This window comes from Nelumbo nucifera, chromosome 6 (assembly GCF_055504915.1).
Source record: "Nelumbo nucifera cultivar China Antique chromosome 6, China Antique-T2T, whole genome shotgun sequence".
Classification (NCBI taxonomy): Eukaryota; Viridiplantae; Streptophyta; class Magnoliopsida; order Proteales; family Nelumbonaceae; genus Nelumbo; species Nelumbo nucifera.
The window spans coordinates 27,306,476-27,317,346 of record NC_142654.1 but is presented as its reverse complement, the minus strand read 5'-3'; the positions used below and the strand labels follow the sequence as shown (position 1 = coordinate 27,317,346).

The following is a 10,871-nucleotide window of genomic DNA, read 5'->3' as shown; positions in this document are numbered from 1 at the left end:
TTCATCCTTTCTGTCTTTTGTCTTTTAAGCGCAAATCCAACCAAGCCGAGAGCCACTGATTGAAAGAAGTGATAGGTCCTCCCCTAAATCCCAAATAATTCATATGCGATTTGAACCAGGTTGCTTTGGCATGCTCACATTCAAATAAGTAGTGTATAATGGATTCAGTTTGTTGTAGATAGATTGGGCAATTGCTATCATTAGAACGCTTTCTTTTGTAGAGGTTTTCTTTCACAGCTAATGCATTTTGTGAACGTTTTCAAATGAAATTTCTTATTTTTGGATCAATTTTAGCTTTCCAGATTTCAGCCCACTGTTTCTTCCCCATACTTCCTACATTGTCAGATTTTGCATCCCCAATTGATGGTTTGCTACAGTTTGAGACTAAAGCATAGTACCCAGTTTTAACAGTGTATATCCCCTTTGGGTGATAGGTCCATTTAAGCTTGTCTTCCTAGTTTTCCCTAGCTAGGTTTACACTCAGAATGTTTTTAGCAATAGCCTCTCCAAAATTCTCTTCAACCAGTCTAGTTTTCCAACTTCTACTATTCTCATCCATCAGGTCTTTAACTGGGTTACTTGGTCTAGGGCCCATAATTCTAAAGGGTTCTATCTGATCTAACCATGGGTCATCCCAATTTCTAACTTTTGTTCTAGAATTTACTGCCCAACAAGCTCCTTTCTGAAGGACCTCTCTTGCTGCTACCATACTCTGCCAACCCCAAGAACCCTTGGTAGGCAGTTTATCAGTCAGGAAGTTTCTTCTTTATAGATATTTAGCCTTAATAATCTTTACCCAAAGGTTATTCTCATCATTGCATATCCTCCAAGCTTGCTTTGCTAGCAGCGCCAGGTTGAACCCTAACCCTCATGCACACTTATTTTTACTGAGAACTTCCCGGCATACCCAATGAGTTTTCTTATGTTCCTTTGATCCCCCCTCACCAAAATCTAGCTTGGATTCTTTTTAGCTCATTACACACCTCCTTCAGAAGAAGAAAGCAGGACATGGTATAATTTGGGATGGCACTGGCCCCTACTTTTTGCAATATTTCTTTTCCAGCTTGAGATAGTAGAGATTCATGCCACTTAGAAAGTAATCTTCCAACCCTTTCAATTGGAAAATTGAAGAGGGCTTTCTTTGATTTTCCAATTTTTGTGGGGAGTCCTAAGTAAATAGAGGGAGATTATACTTTTTCATTTTTAGAAATATTGCCAATAACCTTTGGAGTTTATGATGTAAATTTCTACTGAAAAAACCTCAAATTTTGAGAAATGTACCTGTTGTCCAGAGGCCTCCTCATAAGATTTGAGAGCATCCAACATACTTTGCCCATCCCCCATTTTTGCTTTAGAAAATATGTAACTGTCATCTGCAAAAAACAAATGAGAGACAATTGGACAATTTCTGATAATTGAAATGCCATTTATTTTCTTTTGGGAAGCTAGCTTTGTGAGCTTTGAAGACAGACTTTCATCTAGGGTTTCCATTTACCAAGACTCTGTAAGAAACTGTAGTTACACATTTCATGACCCAACTTACCCACTTTGCTTCAAACCCCATCTTTATCATAGTTTTCTCCAAAAAGCTCCACTCCACCCTATCATAGGCTTTGCTCATATCAAGTTTAAGAACCATCCAAGGAGTTATTCCTTTGGTGTTTTTCATAAAATGTATAACTTCATGAGTTACTAGAATATTGTCCTGTATGTATTTGCCTGGAGTGAAAGCACTTTGGTTTTCACTTATCAAACTTCCTAATAATGGTTTGATCCTATTAGCTAAAATCTTTGCTATGATTTTATAAATAGAAGTAGAAAGGCTAATAGGTTCTTTATAAATATGCTCACCTCCTCACATTTCCAAAAGGTGATCTTTCAAAGCCCTACATTTTGCTACCAACTCCAGTTGACTGGATCCCTTTCTGCTTATCCCCCAAGTTTTCTCTAGCAGCCTTTGAAAATCTTCATGATCTGTCTACATTTCCTTAAATCTAAAAAATTTCCTCCTTTTATGGTTCCCAGAAACAATTTCTAGTAATATTGGGAAGTGATCTAAGCCTAGGGTAACCATTGTTTTAACCCTGAAATTTGCAAACTAGTTTTGCCATTGAGAGTTACAGACCACCCTATCAAGTCTGGCCCTAATGAACCTATTCCCTTCCCTTTTATTTGACCAAGTGAAAGCTGGGCCCTCACTTTGAACTTCCTGTAAACACCACAATCCTCTACGAAACTCCAAAATTTCAGAAGTTGGGATTCATTGTAGATTCTTCCTCCTTCCTTTTCAGAATTGTGTAAAATGAAGTTGAGGTCCCCAATACAAGCCCAAGGGATTGTTACAAACTTAGCTAAGTTACTCCACTTGTTCAAGAAAATATTTCTTTGGCATCTTTTTGGCTCTCCATAAATGAAGGAGCAGTGCCAGAACAATCCCCCTGATTGGTAAATTTAACATGTATAATGTCTTTGTTAGCAAAAAGAACTTTACACCTTCCACCTCCTTTTTCCAGAAGGCCTACAGAATCTACCCCCTAGCCGTTCTAGTCCTTAACCCACTTAACATATATATTTTTTTTTTGCATTTTAAAAAGGTAGCTTTAGTTTCCATTAAAAAACTAACATCTGCTCCTGTGTTAATGCAGGTCTCTCTTAGAGCACAAATTGTCAGGGTAGATTCCAGCTTAAAATTCCTATTTTTTATCTGGGGTCTGTTGTGGGACAGAACCCCTAACCCACTTATTTTCCTTATTGACCATCACCGAAATCAAACCTGCTTCTATAATGTGGTGAGTTTCTACCTTTGGACTAAAGACAAGGGAATCAAAACTTACTACAAACAATCTATTTTTGAACCCCCTAGCTCTACCCCTACAGTTAAAATCAACTTATCCTTCATTTTTATTCCTTTTTTCCTAATGGCAGAATTTCTCACCCTGAGAGGAGCAGGCTTGATCCGCCGAGCATTAACTTTTGTTAATTTCAAATCATTAAATTGTAATTGGTTCCTATTAATTTCCTTTCTGTTATCAAAATTAGAGACAAGATTTTTCACACTTCTACTCCTTAGTCTGCCCCCTACTCTTTTGAGCTTGCCTTTAACTAAGATCAAATGAGAAGTAAGCAAAAAATAAGTCCTTGCCCAATTCGAATGTGCTATGATGTTAGTGCTATTTACTGAAGAATTCACAAAATGAGAGCAGAGCCTTACCTCTTCAAAGTGTTGATCACTATGCCCCATTCTCCTCATGACACAGCTCATGGCATCCAATTCCATATCCGCTGGAGCCACCTCCTTATCATCCTCCTCCTCTTCATTTAGTCCTTGATCCTCTACATTATCCACTAGCAAATCATCAATATCACAATCTTCTTCCTCCTCCCAGTCTTTAGATGCTTGTTGATTCTCCCAGTCCACTCCTGGTCTACACCAATCCCCTTTTCTTGCTAATTTCAGCTTCTTCGCCACTCGGTCTAGTTTAAAGTCCGAATCCGAATTTGTATCTTCAAGCTCCCTAATCACCACACCTCCGCTCCTCTTTTTCTCGAGTGTCTAAATAAAATTTCATTTTCGGAGAACCTCATTAAAGCTTTGCCTTTTCCTTTTTTTTTCTTTCTCCCAAACTGGTTCTATCCAGCTCATCAGTGCCACGTCTTTCATTTACCAGTATAGTATTTTCCATGTCATCTTCCACTCCCTGTTTGTAGTGGACACGCAGCCATTCACTCTGTGACTGATGCGCCCCCATCTACAGTAGACCGCCTTTCGAGCTCCCCCCTCTGCCAGCCAACCCATCATCTTCATTGTCAACTTCCTTCTCAGTCACCAGCTGCTGTCATGACTTCTCCGGTGAGGTGATCACCGTGAATATCCCCTCCGCCGGGAAGAGGTTTCGGCTTCCTAGCTTAGCACTGGTGTCCTCCTGGAACAGGCTCTTGCGACAAGAACCGCTCAAGTTTGGTCTCTCACTGCGATTTTTGACATGTTTGAGTGAAACCTCCCCTGCCACAGTGATTCCCAAGCTTGTTCGATTCCTTTCAGGCTCCATTACTGGGTTCCTTTCCGTTTCTCCTGCATGCAAGACTCTAGTCGGCAAATTGGCATTACTCTGCTCCGCCTTCTTACCTGCTTGGTTAATAAACTTGAACTCCTTTCTATCCGGCGACGCTCTGAGAGAAGGGCCATAACTTACTAAACCCCCTTCAGTACTCAAGTTATGCACAGCTAGTCTACCTGCAAGCTCCTTCATCATTTGCATGTTGGAAACCTTTTGACAAACTTGTTCCTCATGGCCAATAATCCCACACCTGTCCCACATTGGCTCCACCTCCTCCAGAATATCCTCATCTGAGATTTCTTCTTCGTCTACCTCCTTCAATGGTTCGCCGGCTACTAAAACCATTTTCGCGCTCCAACCCCAGCATCTTTTATCAACTGGTGCCTTCAAAATGCGCACTATAATACACATCTCCTTAAAACCCACCTGATCTAATGGGATGTTCGGGCTCCACTTTCTCAGCAGCAGTGGATAACCATCTACGAGCCAAGGTTCCTACTTTAGAAATTTCTTCATTTCCTTCTCTTTTTTGAAACTTATCCACAATAAATCGCCTTCCAACCATTTCACCTCATAGTTGCCATTCGCCCAGAAGTTTCTGATCTTCTGAATGATACCATAGGCATTCATCCTTCTGTCTGCAATAGCTTTGCCGTAAAGCGCCTTCTACATTTGTTTCGAAGCGCTTTCAAACTCCTTTCCATGCTACTTTCTTCCTTATTGAGAAATTCCTGTCTCTCCCTTTGCATGCAAGTCTCTCTGCTGAGTTAACAGAAGTTTTCCCCGCCAGACAGACCTAAGAAAGCTCTACTGGCATTTTCCGATGTATAATTGAACGTCTCCTATGAATAGTAACATACAAATACGGGAGATGTTTCTTGCATCAATACATTGGAGTATATGTTTTCCGCCCTAAAGCCGTGCTTGGTTGCAATGATCCCAATTCAATCTATACACCTTTTTTTCTTTGAAACATAAAAAACTCCTAGTTAATCACCATAGGTTTTGATCTATTAGGAGATGGTTAACAGAATTATTTGAAGCCAAGTTTGCTTATTTACAAAGAGCCCCCTGTACTATAGGGTCAGTGATAAAAAACCCCTGTACTTCAATTTGTAACAAAGACCCCCTGAATTTTAGCCGTTAGACAAAGACACCCCTCCGTTAACGTTCCGTCAGTTAACTCCAAAAAGATTCTCATTCAACTGTCTAAAATTTTCTAAATGCCCAAACTCACCCTTTTCTAATTTATTTTACCCCTTTTTTTAATTTATGAAATCATCACACTTTGCAATGTTCATTGTCTTCTCCATGTAACTTAACTACTGAAATTGTTTCTCCACTGTTCATTGTCTTCTCCACTGAAGTTCATTGTCTTCTCCATAGAACCAACAAAAAATTCAAATCTTTTTATTCTCATAGAAACCCTGAATTGTCTTGATGGCAGGCTTATTGATTGCCCCGAGTAGAGCTTTAATCCTCTTCAACTTCTGCAACTCACCCCTCGATCGGAAAGTCTGATTTGCCTGAAGCCATCCATTCACTTCAGATGAAATCGATATTGAGACAGCGGAACCAACAGAAAAGCAGTAACAAGAAAACCAATAAACATGAAAATGATTAGGAAGATCCTACAATAGCTAGTTGCCATGTTACAGAAATTTCTGTGGCTTGTTTCTTCTCTACATGTGTTTGTATTTGTATAAGTTGGCATCCGAGAAACCCAGCTTGCTATCACACCATTTCCAAGGCTTTTAAAACTCCAAACTCTATCTTTATTTCTGTCACACACACTCTCTCTCTCTCTCAAAGTGATATCCCTCAGGGCTTAGAGCTTCTCTCTCTTTCTTTCTCTTTCTTTCTGTTGTCTCTCTCCCAAAGTAATCTCCCTCAGAGCTTAGAACTTCAATTAGGTTGGATTGGTGTTCTGACACAAGTTTCGAACTAGAGTCTGAGACAGGACTCAGGAGAGACCGAGATTGAGAGTTTGAGCCTACCACTCTGTTTTCGCTCTACAGGTGTGCCGTAGATGCTACTCCCGCTGTACTGGTGCGCCAGAAAATAAGTAGAAGGCAAAATTGCTAAGGGTTAAGGTTGAGATTGTGTGAGACAAACTGGTAGGTCCCTTATCTTCTTGTTCTTCATTTTTTGTTCTTCTTCTTCATGATAATCTATTCGGTAGAGCTCTACTAGACTAAATACTCTATAGTAGATTTAAACAGAGCCCTACTAGATTAGAACAAAGCCCTATTCGTCACCTTTTTGTTGTTCTTCTTCATTATTATCAATGATGTTATGTTCGATAATTATATTTTTCTATTCACATTAAAATAAAAACCTTGTTAGATTAATATGGCTTCCATTCAATGAACGCCCTTACGCATATCGTAATGAACATGTACCTATTGCAGATTGTTACGAGCCTTAATCTTCCAGCGGGATGAAAAGCTTAGTCCCCTTACTACTGCTGACGCGTACGAGACTGGCATGGGTATTTACGTAAAAGCCATGGGCACTCCTGGAGACCATTAGAGTTGATGAGAGAGAATGGAGAATCATTGCCGTTATGATCACTAATTGTAATCATTGCAAGTCATTTCCTTATAATGGCTATGAGCCTATATAAATAAGATAAACCAATAAGGAAGGGTATTCGACATTTAATCAAATTCATTTTCTTCAATGATCTTGCGATCCTGAGCCCTCTTTGAGCGGCACTCCGGCGTTATTGCTCGAGGAAGTTACATATCAATTTTCATCTCTGAAAAGGGTACGTAACAAATGGTATCAGGGCCGATTGATTTTATGGATTCAAGAAGAGCAAATTTCGAAGCTCGTCTTAGCTGTATCGAGAAGAACCATTTCTCAAATCTTAGCTCAAATGGCAGAAATTGAAGACAAGCTCAAACAGATTCTAACTCTGGTGGATGAAGCAACAGCGGCGAAGACTCCATTGGAAGGGTTGTTGAAGGGTGTTGTTACTTCAAACCCACCACCAAATCTTGCAGCATCTTTTGAATCAGCGGTGACGATGTCGAAGGATAGTGTAAGGGCCCTCACCCCTTACACTAATAAGAACCAAGAACTTTCCAACCCTCATCCTCCGGTCATCGTTCCCCTGCTAGATGACAAAAAAGTACCCACCCTTCCACCCATCGTCAACTTCACCCCTTCTCTATTCTCTACATCCCACCCTTCTTCCTTATTTCCATCTATTTGTCATCCGGCTACGTTGCCAGTAATGGAGCTCTGCACTTTCAGGCCACTCTCGAGTCTAGGTCTCAATCCTCTCCTTCAATTTTGGCAACCAGAACCAATACGGACATCCTCTCCTCTGTTCCTAATGTCAAAACCCAAGTTTCCATTGGGCAAAACCCTAGCACTACGTTCCATCTCTTCATCTTCTTCCCACCATGCCCTAAGTTCGACCCTGGACCCAACACAAACCATTCACACACTATCTCTTCAAAAACTTCGGTGGCAATTCAAAACCTCAACCCAAACCGAGAGTCTATCCCATTCGCCGTATTTGCAAAATCATGTGAAATAAGGGTTTTTTGCCATCCCGTCTGGCCCTATTTGCATCCATTGTTTCAGCTCACACTTGGAGTGGGACTCCTCTACATGTGGTCAGTGGAGAAATCTACTGTCTCATCAAGAAGGAGAAGCATTTCCTTGAAGATCAATTAAAGGGAGATTATATAGTAGGGACTATGGCAATTTCGTCAGAGCCATCATTTTCCTTGAGTTTTACCTCGTCTTCCCATCTATCAAATGGTTCAAGCAGCTATAACTTATGTGCTTCAACCAATCCTGAACCAGGAGTCAATCTTGATATCATTAGTTTGGACATGCTCAGCTCTAACATGGGACAGCTCCGGATTGATTATGGATTTGTCTACAACATTGATGCAGAGGTTATAGATTGAGGGAAACACCATGGGTGTACACCGATGCATTTTGGCCGCCAAGAGTAGATTCTTCCACGAGCCTTTCACAAAAACAAAAGGTTCCTCTCAGAAAGAGGGTAAACCACAATAACACGTCTGATTTGGTGCCTTTTGGTAAGCGTCTTCTTCTCATCTTTGTGGAAAAGGCTTTTGTGGAAGTTGTAATCCCAATTCTTTTGGTGGCTTTTCCATATTGCCAATCAAATCGTCTCATTGATCATTGTGTCCAAAGAGTAGCACGATCAGACCTTGATAGCATCTCTATGGAAAAGCTCCCTAATGAAGTCAAAATGGATATTAAATCTTTCCATCTCAAATCTCAGCTAGATAAGGCTTCTGCTATGGATGTGGACCCAGTATGTGAAAGAACATCAGAGGAATCCACAATGCTTTAGATTCTGATGATGTCAAACTGGTGAAATGTCTTCTAAATGAATTAGGGATCACCTTGGATGATGCCAATGTTCTTCACTATGTTGCTGCCTCCTGTGACCCCAAGGTTGTGGCAGAGGTACTTGATCTGGGGCTGGCTGATGTCAACTTTAGGGGTGCCAGAGCTTACACGGTGCTACATGTCTCTGCAATGCGTAAGGAGCCATCCATTATAGTTTGGTTTCTAAATAAAGGAGTTTTTGCATTGGAATTGACATCTGATGACCAGAGTGCAGTTAGAACCAGTTGGAGGCTGACTAGGCCAAAGGATTATAATGCAGAGACAATACAAGGATGGGAAACAAACAAAGATAGGATATGCATTGACATTCTGGAGAGAGAAAGAGATGAGGAAGGAAGATGTTCACAGTGCCAATGTTGAACATGACGGCGTTTTGGATGAAGCAGCTTTTGGCAAGGCACAGTATGCTAAGATTGTCACTCAGGTGAGGATTGATGTCTTTATAGAAGATTTGTCTCCAACAGACAACAAACAAGTGCTACAGGAAAACATAACCATAAAGTATGGAACTAGGAAGACTTTGGGAAGAGAAGAAATGGAGTCCAACAGTTATGAAAGCATCGAGGAAAATGAGATCAAATATATGTTCCTCCGCATTATGGAGTCTATGAAACATTTTGCCCCATTAAGAAACATTGATGAGGAGAGAGAGTGGGTAACATTTACAAGCAATTTCCCTGATGATACAAAAGCTTTCTATGGTTGTCTTAAAGCATTAAATGAAAGTTTGATACAGAAATCCATCTTTTTGGATTATGAAGTGAAAGTGAAATTGATAGATGATGAATTTCCTATTCTTAAAGGAATGTGATGGAGCGCAATCTGGCCGGTCCTAGCTGTCGACGATCTTGCCTCTGGCTGGAGCGGAAGGTGCCTGAAAACGGGGAAGAAAGCGAGTATCTTTGGGGAGGAACCCAGTGAGAGTGCTCCGAAGCTCAAGTTAGTATCTTCTCAAAGGCAAAATAATAAACCGGATAGTGCAAAGTTCACATACCTCCCTCTTGGGGGGAAGTGAGCCTTTTATAACCACTTCGCGCACTCACTCCCAAGCTCCTGTCAGGTCGGGTATCATTACCTCTGCACTTCTGCCAGTTTGGGTGCCATCACCTCTGTTGGGGCAGACAACCGCCACTGCTCTCTTTGTCGGAGCCGTCTCTGTGACTGGAGGTGGTGGTGGCAGGTGGCCGTTGAAGTGCGGCTGTCAAGCGTCAGGTCCTAATTCAGTCAGGTGCGCCGCCTCAGGATACAGACTCCTTTGGTGTCAGGTACAGTTGTTCAGTTCGGCAGCCTGGAGCCGAAGTGCTGGAGTGGTGTGCGAGGTGAAGTCTTGAGTTCGGGTAGAGGTGTGGCTCGAACTGCCCTGGGGTGGGCCAGTTCGTAAGGCTCGGGGTCAAAGGGGGAGTTTGGGCTCCTTTTGGGGAGCTCGGACTGCTGGTTCCTCTTCTCGGAGTTTGAGCCTCGAGCGTACTGTCGTGCCGAGCTGTTGCTTCTGCCACGTATTGGATGGTCAAAAGGTCGGGCCAAATCTTCCTTCATCAATATGGTTGCTATATCCATTTTCGTTGGAGCATGCACCAAAATGAATGTTATCGTCATGGTTGGTAGTTCCCTGAGGAAGGAGGGGGAGCTTTCAATTCGACCATTTATTGCCTCTTTCAATGCAATTAATGGAACCAATTGGGGGATAAGTTCAGAATTATGTTTTAAAACAAGGTTTTGTTTGTGCAAGTGTCCATGTTCAATCCTTTCCAATCAGCTTGTAGGGGAAAAATGGTCCGATTGAAGAGGATTGTTTGATGAGAACTCTAGAGTGCAGTAGCTCACTGATGATTACATGGTTACTCGGTAAAACAATAGAGGAAGTTGAAATGTTTGAACGAAGGAGCATCTCTTGCTGTGGATTTCAGTATGCCTACTCTTAAGTTAGCTGTCATATATGCATTTAGACAGCTATTTGCAGTAGGAAATGCCACTAGGAAGAGGTGAGGAGACATTTGTCATCAGTTTCTTAACATCATCCTTGAGGACAAGGCTGTAGTTAAGGGGGTGATAAGAGAGAATGGAGAATCATTGCCATTATGATCACTAATTGTAATTATTGCAAATCATTTCCTTGTAATGGCCATGAGAGATAAACCAACAAGGACGGGTATTCGACATTTAATGAAATTCATCTCTTCAGTGATCTTGTTATCCTGAGCCCTCTTTGAGTGGCGCTCCTGCGTTATTTCTCGAGGGAGTTGCATTATCAATTTTCATCTCTGAAAAAGTGAAAAGGGTACGTAACACAGATTAATTTGCAAGTGTCTTTTAGAAGAAATGACCTTCAGGCAGGACTTGATTAAAAAAGACCCAAATTGGTGGGGTATTAAGAGCCACTTCTATTCAGGTACCTGTTAGGTTAATGCT

The 10,871-nt window shown here is 41.3% G+C and overlaps 1 pseudogene; it reads left to right on the top strand.

The window, feature by feature from the left end:
- Positions 1-6,684: 6,684 nt before the first annotated feature.
- LOC148790706 (BTB/POZ domain and ankyrin repeat-containing protein NPR1 pseudogene) lies at positions 6,685-10,661 on the top strand (annotated as a pseudogene).
- The last annotated feature ends 210 nt before the right edge of the window (positions 10,662-10,871 follow it).